This window comes from Chiloscyllium punctatum, chromosome 25 (genome assembly GCF_047496795.1).
Source record: "Chiloscyllium punctatum isolate Juve2018m chromosome 25, sChiPun1.3, whole genome shotgun sequence".
NCBI lineage: Eukaryota > Metazoa > Chordata > Chondrichthyes > Orectolobiformes > Hemiscylliidae > Chiloscyllium > Chiloscyllium punctatum.
This window is the reverse complement of record NC_092763.1, coordinates 70,025,943-70,034,369: the sequence shown is the minus strand read 5'-3', so window position 1 is coordinate 70,034,369 and position 8,427 is coordinate 70,025,943. Positions and strand designations below refer to the sequence as shown.

The 8,427-nt window shown below is 51.4% G+C and overlaps 2 non-coding genes across 2 annotated transcripts; both read left to right on the top strand.

Moving 5' to 3' along the window:
• The first annotated feature begins 2,378 nt into the window (after nucleotides 1–2,378).
• Nucleotides 2,379–2,594, top strand: LOC140496110 (small nucleolar RNA U3). Its single transcript, XR_011964158.1, has one exon. It is a non-coding gene; the product is annotated as a small nucleolar RNA U3 (small nucleolar RNA).
• A 4,060-nt stretch (nucleotides 2,595–6,654) lies between these two features.
• LOC140496109 (small nucleolar RNA U3) lies at nucleotides 6,655–6,870 on the top strand. Its single transcript, XR_011964157.1, has one exon. It is a non-coding gene; the product is annotated as a small nucleolar RNA U3 (small nucleolar RNA).
• Nucleotides 6,871–8,427: the final 1,557 nt, after the last annotated feature.

Genomic DNA, 8,427 nt, shown 5'->3' with positions numbered 1-8,427 from the left:
TGGCATTGGGCGTGTTTTTTCCCCCATTGCACCGGTCTTTGTACATAGAGTCTCTTCGGACCCGGTCCATCTTTGATCTCCAAATGAAGTGAATGATGGCCCGGGTGACTGCGGCGGCACAGGTCCTGGGGATAGGCCAGACCTGTGCCACATATAGCAATACTGAGAGTACCTCACACCTGATGACCAGGTTTTTTCCCGCGATGGAGAGCGACCGTTGCCCTCATCTGCCTAGTTTCTGTCTTATCTTCCTGATCCGCTCCTCCCAGGTCTTGGCGCACGCCCCAGCCCCCCCGAACCAAATACCCAGCACCTTCAGGTGGTCAGTCCTGACGGTGAAGGGGATAGAGGATTGGTCGGCCCAGTTCCCGAAGAGCATGGCCTCGCTCTTGCCTCGGTTTACCTTGGCCCCCGAGGCCCGTTCGAACTGGTCACAGATGCACACGAGTCTGTGCACGGACAGCGGATCCGAGCAGAAAACAGCGACGTCATCCATGTACAGGGAGGCCTTAAGCGGCAGGCCCCCGCTGCCAGGAATAGTCACCCCTCTCAGGCTCGCATCCTTCCTGATGGATTCGGCAAATGGCTCTATGCAACACACGAACAAGGCGGGTGAGAGGGGGCAGCCCTGCCTGACTCCAGATCTTACAGGGAAGCTATCTGATTCCCACCCATTGATTGAGACTGCACTGACAATGTTGGTGTAGAGCAGTCTGATCCAATTTCCGATTCCCTCCCCATTTTGGAGAGGACATCCCTCATATATGTATGCGATATCCTGTCAAAGGCTTTCTCCTGGTCCAGGCTGATGAGGCAGGTGTCCACCCCCCTGTCCTGCACGTAGGCGATCGTATCCCTGAGGAGTGCAAGACTCTCAGCGATCTTCCTGCCCGGTACAGCACAGGTTTGGTCCGGGTGGATCACCGATCCCAGAGCAGACCCGGTTGGCGATGACCTTTGACAAGATTTTGTAGTCTGTGTTTAACAGTGAGATCGGTCTCCAATTTCTAATTTCCTCCCTCTCCCCCTTCCGCTTGTAGATGAGGGTGATGATGCCTTTCCTCATGGATTCACTCATGGTACCTGCCCGAAGCATACTGACATACACCTCCAGCAGGTCCTGGCCGATCAAGTCCCAAAGAGCGGAATAAATCTCGACCGGTAAGCCGTCGCTTCCGGGAGTTTTATTCTTTTCGAAGGACTCGAGGGCCTTGGTCAGTTCATCCAGAGATAGCGGCTGGTCCAGTCTCTCTCGTGTTCCGTCATCTAGAACCTCCGTGATAGAGGACAGGAACGACTGGGGGGCCGCGCTGTCGGTTGGCTTCATACAGACTGGCGTAGAAGGATTTGCTGATCCTCATGACATCAGCCTGAGATGACGTTACCGAGCCATCTTCTTTCTTCAGGCTGCTGAGCACGGAGCTCTCTTTGTGCACCTTCTGGAAGAAGAAACGTGAGCACGTCTCGTCCTGCTCCACCGAGCGGACCCTGGACCGGAAGATTATCCTGGAGGCCTCCGAGGCAAAGAGTGAGGCTTGCTGGCCCTTCACCTCCTTGAGGTCCTCCGTGACATCGACCCCCATCTTCTGCAGCAGGAGCAGGTTCTGCATACTTTCTTGGAGCTGGGACAGTTTTGCCCGCCTCTCTCTCGCCTCGTGGACACCTTTGAGGATAAAGAACCTCTTGATGTTCCCTTTTACCGTTTCCCACCAGTCTGCTGGAGACTCAAAGAGGGGCTTCACGGTTCTCCAACCTGCGTAATCACTCTTGAGCTCTTCGATGTTTCCTGGGCTCAACAGCTTAGTATTCAGTTACCACGTTCCCTTGCCCGCCCGCTGTTCGTCCTGTAGGTGACAGTCGGCCAGCAGGAGGCAGTGGTCAGAGAACACCGGCTTGACGTCGGTCAAGATATTTTTATGAATAAAGTATATATTTGAAATAAACAAAAACCTCCTGGGTGGGTCTGTGTGAGTTGCTCTTCAGAGGGTCTCTATGTGCATTGTAGTGATTCTGTGAATCTATGACTTATGAAGGAACTGTACAATATCACCATGAGTCATGAACCTGGAAGTGATGTCATGCAACACTGCCTGCTGAATTATGGTGAAGAATCTGTAACTTTTGATTGGTCAATTGCATAGATTATGGTAATCAGAGTCTGTCAATCAATGAGCCAGGCCAGATCAGTTTTTCCAACAATCGACAGTTGTTTCAGTGTAATAGTTCAAACACAAACCAGTGTCTGTGTATATAATTTGTAATATAAAGTAAAGGATTTGCAATACCATTAATGACAAAATTGATGAGTTCAAAGCCTAAGCCCTAACTGTGATGTGTGTGTGCGCAATTGGCATGTGAATGAGAGTAGGTTGTTAGTTAAGACTATACTCTTATGGATCATTTCTATAGTTTTTTCCTAGAGAAATGGGTTCTTTAGAGTGAGGCTTCACCAACCATGAGGAGGATTTATAGTGTTCTCTTCTGAGCAGGAAGTTGGTAGTGAGTGTTGCTGTTAGCAGTTGCTCATTGCCGTTGATGATTGTTCCTTCTCTCTTGTGTAGAGAGTTGGAGGAAGAGAACCCAGTCTGAGTGGTTGGTTTATGGAATTTCCAAAGAAAGGTTCTGTCTTTGTTTATCAGTTCTGAGTCAGCTTAAATAGCAGGGCTGGACTTATGCCCTTCCTTCAAAACCACCAGTGCAGGGGTACAGTAACTCACTCAGCCTCCACCCAACCATCTAAACTCAATCAAGGTATCGTGGCAGTGGGGTGCAGTGTGGAACAGCTCCAGAAGGAAACAACATCAGGCAACACGTGTTGTCCCTCGCAAAGTTGTGCGTGATGTTCTCCCCGTGTCAGCGTGGGATTACTCTGGGTGTCCTGGTTTCCTTCCACGATCCAAAAATGTGCAGCTTAGGTGAATTGGCCATGCTAAATTGGCCATAGTGATCAGGGATGTGCAAGTTAGATGTATTAGTCAGGGGCAAATATAGGGTAGGGCAACAGGTCTGTATGGGTCGCTCTTCGCCGGGTCATTGTTGGGCCGAAGGGCCTGTTTCCTCACTGGAGGGATTCTAATTTTAATTCTACAAAGAGCCTCGCCCTTTGCCTCCGCAATAATCTTTTGCTCCAGAGTCCACCTTGTGGAACAGGATAAGCTGTGTTTGTGTTTCTTCTTCCAGCGAGTGCACCAGCAGCCTGATGGTGAAAGATGGCTCAGTCATATCATCTCAGTCTGACACCCTGAGGATCAGCAAATCGTTTTATACCAGACTGTATGATATACAGCCCACAGGCAGCGCAGCCTCCCAGTCCTTCCTGTTCTTGAACACGGAGAGATCTTAGACACAGTAGGGGCTAGGGGCTGGATGAGCCGTTATCTCTGGATGAGTTGACCGAGGCCCTCGAGTCCTTCGAAAAGAATGAAACTGCCGAAAGCGACAGTTGCATTCGGACCTGTGCGACTTCAGGACTGCTGGAGGCGTACGCTTCTGTCAGTTACCATGTGCAAATTCACGGGGAAAGGTGCTATCACTCTCACCCATAAGCAGGAGGGGGAGAGGACAGAAATTACAAATTGGCAACCAATTTCACTTCTGCATGCTGGCTCCAAACTCCTGTCTTGAGGACCGCCCAGAGAGCGTCCTTCACCGAGTTGATGATCCCGGGAAACATCGAAGAGCTCAAGAGGGATTACGCAGGTTGGAGAACCGTGAAGCCCCTCTTTGAGTCTCCAGCGGACTGGTGGGAAACGGTAAAAGGGAACATCAAGAGGTTCTTTATCCTCAAAGGTGTCCAGGAGGCGAGAGAGAGGCGGGGAAAACTGTCCCAGCTCCAGGAAAGTATGCAGAACCTGCTCCTGCTGCAGCAGATGGGGGTCGATGTCACGGAGGACCTCAAGGAGGTGAAGGGCCAGCAAGCCTCGCTCTTTGCCTCGGAGGCCTCCAGGATAATCTTCCGGTCCAGGGTCCGCTCGGTGGAGCAGGACGAGACGTGCTCACGTTTCTTCTTCCAGAAGGTGCACAAAGAGAGCTCCGTGCTCAGCAGCCTGAAGAAAGAAGATGACTCGGTAACGTCATCTCAGGCTGACGTCATGAGGATCAGCAAATCCTTCTACGCCAGCCTGTATGACTCGAAGCCAACTGACAGCGCGGCCTCCCAGTCGTTCCTGTCATCTATCACGGAGGTCCTAGATGACGGAACACGAGAGAGGCTGGATCAGCCGCTATCTCTGGATGAACTGACCAAGGCCCTCGAGTCCTTCGAAAAGAATGCAACTCGGTGAAGGACGCTCTCTGGGCGGTCCTCAAGACAGGAATTTGGAGCCAGCATGCAGAAGTGAAATTGGTTGCCAATTTGGCCCGGGTGACTGCGGCGGCACAGGTCCTGGGGATAGGCCAGACCTGTGCCACATATAGCAATACTGAGAGTACCTCACACCTGATGACCAGGTTTTTTCCCGCGATGGAGAGCGACCGTTGCCCTCATCTGCCTAGTTTCTGTCTCATCTTCCTGATCCGCTCCTCCCAGGTCTTGGCGCACGCCCCAGCCCCCCCGAACCAAATACCCAGCACCTTCAGGTGGTCAGTCCTGACGGTGAAGGGGATAGAGGATTGGTCGGCCCAGTTCCCGAAGAGCATGGCCTCGCTCTTGCCTTGGTTTACCTTGGCCCCCGAGGCCCGTTCGAACTGGTCACAGATGCACACGAGTCTGTGCACGGACAGCGGATCCGAGCAGAAAACAGCGACGTCATCCATGTACAGGGAGGCCTTAAGCGGCAGGCCCCCGCTGCCAGGAATAGTCACCCCTCTCAGGCTCGCATCCTTCCAGACGGATTCGGCAAATGGTTCTATGCAACACACAAACAAGGCGGGTGAGAGGGGGCAGCCCTGCCTGACTCCAGATCTTACAGGGAAGCTATCTGATTCCCACCCATTGATTGAGACTGCACTGAGAATGTTGGTGTAGAGCAGTCTGATCCAATTTCCGATTCCCTCCCCAAAGCCCATTTTGGAGAGGACATCCCTCATATATGTATGCGATATCCTGTCAAAGGCTTTCTCCTGGTCCAGGCTGATGAGGCAGGTGTCCATCCCCTGTCCTGCACGTAGGCGATCGTATCCCTGAGGAGTGCGAGACTCTCAGAGATCTTCCTGCACGGTACAGCACAGGTTGGGTCCGGGTGGATCACCGATCCCAGAGCAGACCTGACCCGGTTGGCGATGACCTTTGACAAGATTTTGTAATCTGCATTTAACAGTGAGATCGGTCTCCAATTTCTAATTCCTCCCTCTCCCCCTTCCGCTTGTAGACGAGGGTGATGATGCCTTTCCTCATGGATTCACTCATGGTACCTGCCCGAAGCATACTGACATACACCTCCAGCAGGTCCTGGCCGATCAAGTTCCAAAGAGCGGAATAAACCTCGACCGGTAAGCCGTCGCTTCCGGGAGTTTTATTCTTTTCGAAGGACACGAGGGCCTTGGTCAGTTCATCCAGAGATAGCGGCTGATCCAGCCTCTCTCGTGTTCCGTCATCTAGGACCTCCGTGATAGATGACAGGAACGACTGGGAGGCCGCGCTGTCGGTTGGCTTCGAGTCATACAGGCTGGCGTAGAAGGATTTGCTGATCCTCATGACATCAGCCTGAGATGACGTTACCGAGCCATCTTCTTTCTTCAGGCTGCTGAGCACGGAGCTCTCTTTGTGCACCTTCTGGAAGAAGAAACGTGAGCACGTCTCGTCCTGCTCCACCGAGCGGACCCTGGTCCGGAAGATTATCCTGGAGGTCTCCGAGGCAAAGAGCGAGGCTTATGGCCCTTCACCTCCTTGAGGTCCTCCGTGACATCGACCCCCATCGTCTGCAGCAGGAGCAGGTCCTGCATACTTTCCTGGAGCTGGGACAGTTTTCCCCGCCTCTCTCTCGCCTCCTGGACACCTTTGAGGATAAAGAACCTCTTGATGTTCCCTTTTACCGTTTCCCACCAGTCTGCTGGAGACTCAAAGAGGGGCTTCACGGTTCTCCAACCTGCGTAATCCCTCTTGAGCTCTTCGATGTTTCCCGGGCTCAACAGCTTAGTATTCAGTTTCCACGTTCCCTTGCCCGCCCGCTGTTCGTCCTGTAGGTGACAGTCGGCCAGCAGGAAGCAATGGTCAGAGAAGAACACCGGCTTGACGTCGGTCAAGATATTTTAATGAATAAAGTATATATTTGAAATAAACAAAAACCTCCTGGGTGGGTCTGTGTGAGTTGCTCTTCAGAGGGTCTCTATGTGCATTGTAGTGATTCTGTGAATCTATGACTTATGAAGGAACTGTACAATATCACCATGAGTCATGAACCTGGAAGTGATGTCATGCAACACTGCCTGCTGAATTATGGTGAAGAATCTGTAACTTTTGATTGGTCAATTGCATAGATTATGGTAATCAGAGTCTGTCAATCAATGAGCCAGGCCAGATCAGTTTTTCCAACAATCGACAGTTGTTTCAGTGTAATAGTTCAAACACAAACCAGTGTCTGTGTATATAATTTGTAATATAAAGTAAAGGATTTGCAATACCATTAATGACAAAATTGATGAGTTCAAAGCCTAAACCCTAACTGTGATGTGTGTGTACGCAATTGGCATGTGAATGAGAGTAGGTTGTTAGTTAAGACTATACTCTTATGGATCATTTCTATAGTTTTTTTCTAGAGAAATGGGTTCTTTAGAGTGAGGCTTCACCAACCATGAGGAGGATTTATAGTGTTCTCTTCTGAGCAGGAAGTTGGTAGTGAGTGTTGCTGTTAGCAGTTGCTCATTGCCGTTGATGATTGTTCCTTCTCTCTTGTGTAGAGAGTTGGAGGAAGAGAACCCAGTCTGAGTGGTTGGTTTATGGAATTTCCAAAGAAAGGTTCTGTCTTTGTTTATCAGTTCTGAGTCAGCTTAAATAGCAGGGCTGGACTTATGCCCTTCCTTCAAAACCACCAGTGCAGGGGTACAGTAACTCACTCAGCCTCCACCCAACCATCTAAACTCAATCAAGGTATCGTGGCAGTGGGGTGCAGTGTGGAACAGCTCCAGAAGGAAACAACATCAGGCAACACGTGTTGTCCCTCGCAAAGTTGTGCGTGATGTTCTCCCCGTGTCAGCGTGGGATTACTCCGGGTGTCCTGGTTTCCTTCCACGATCCAAAAATGTGCAGCTTAGGTGAATTGGCCATGCTAAATTGGCCATAGTGATCAGGGATGTGCAAGTTAGATGCATTAGTCAGGGGCAAATATAGGGTAGGGCAACAGGTCTGTATGGGTCGCTCTTCGCCGGGTCATTGTTGGGCCGAAGGGCCTGTTTCCTCACTGGAGGGATTCTAATTTTAATTCTACAAAGAGCCTCGCCCTTTGCCTCCGCAATAATCTTTTGCTCCAGAGTCCACGTTGTGGAACAGGATAAGCTGTGTTTGTGTTTCTTCTTCCAGCGAGTGCACCAGCAGCCTGATGGTGAAAGATGGCTCAGTCATATCATCTCAGTCTGACACCCTGAGGATCAGCAAATCGTTTTATACCAGACTGTATGATATACAGCCCACAGGCAGCGCAGCCTCCCAGTCCTTCCTGTTCTTGAACACGGAGAGATCTTAGACACAGTAGGGGCTAGGGGCTGGATGAGCCGTTATCTCTGGATGAGTTGACCGAGGCCCTCGAGTCCTTCGAAAAGAATGAAACTCCCGGAAGCGACGGCTTACCGGTCGAGGTTTATTCCGCTCTTTGGGACTTGATCGGCCAGGACCTGCTGGAGGTGTATGTCAGTATGCTTCGGGCAGGTACCATGAGTGAATCCATGAGGAAAGGCATCATCACCCTCGTCTACAAGCGGAAGGGGGAGAGGGAGGAAATTAGAAATTGGAGACCGATCTCACTGTTAAATGCAGACTACAAAATCTTGTCAAAGGTCATCGCCAACCGGGTCAGGTCTGCTCTGGGATCGGTGATCCACCCGGACCAAACCTGTGCTGTACCGTGCAGGAAGATCTCTGAGAGTCTCGCACTCCTCAGGGATACGATCGCCTACGTGCAGGACAGGGGGGTGGACACCTGCCTCATCAGCCTGGACCAGGAGAAAGCCTTTGACAGGATATCGCATACATATATGAGGGATGTCCTCTCCAAAATGAGCTTTTGGGCGGCACGGTGGCACAGTGGTTAGCACTGCTGCCTCGCAGCGCCGGAGACCCGGGTTCAATTCCTGCCTCAGGCGACTGACTGTGTGGAGTTTGCACGTTCTCCCCGTGTCTGCGTGGGTTTCCTCCGGGTGCTCCGGTTTCCTCCCACAGTCCAAAGATGTGCAGGTCAGGTGAATTGGCCATGCTAAATTGCCCGTAGTGTTAGGTAAGGGGTAGATGTAGATGTAGGGGTATGGGTGGGTTACGCTTCGGCGGGGCGGTGTGGA